Here is a 480-nt window from a genome sequence, read left to right on the forward strand (position 1 = left end):
AGCATCTTATGCTGGTGCTAAGTATTTTAGGTATGTTATCTTGTTTGGTACAGTTCTATATGGTAGAGAGTGTAATGATACCCATTTTACATAGGGAAACAGGCTCAAAACAGACACTGGGGCAAGATTCTTGCTCTCAAGTTGCTCACAGTCTTACAGGGAAAAAAAGAGGTGTATAAATAATAACAATACCTAACCTTTATTGAGTGCTTTCTATGTATCAGGCACTTTGCCGGGACTCATCAATGGCAGGTACTCACCAAAATTCAATAAAGTAGATTTTGTCATTATCCTGGTTTTATAGATGAAAAATTTGATCGTTTTATTATAATTATTTTTAGATGGAGTCTCGCTCTGTTGCCCAGGCTGGTCTTGAATTCCTGGCCCTCAGGAATCCTCCTGATTTGGCCTCTCGAAGCACTTGGATTACAGGAGTGAGGCCTCATGCCTAGCCAAGAAATAGGTTTTTGAGGAATGAAT

This window comes from Colobus angolensis, unplaced genomic scaffold (genome assembly GCF_000951035.1).
Source record: "Colobus angolensis palliatus isolate OR3802 unplaced genomic scaffold, Cang.pa_1.0 Scaffold4, whole genome shotgun sequence".
In the NCBI taxonomy this organism is placed as follows: Eukaryota; Metazoa; Chordata; class Mammalia; order Primates; family Cercopithecidae; genus Colobus; species Colobus angolensis.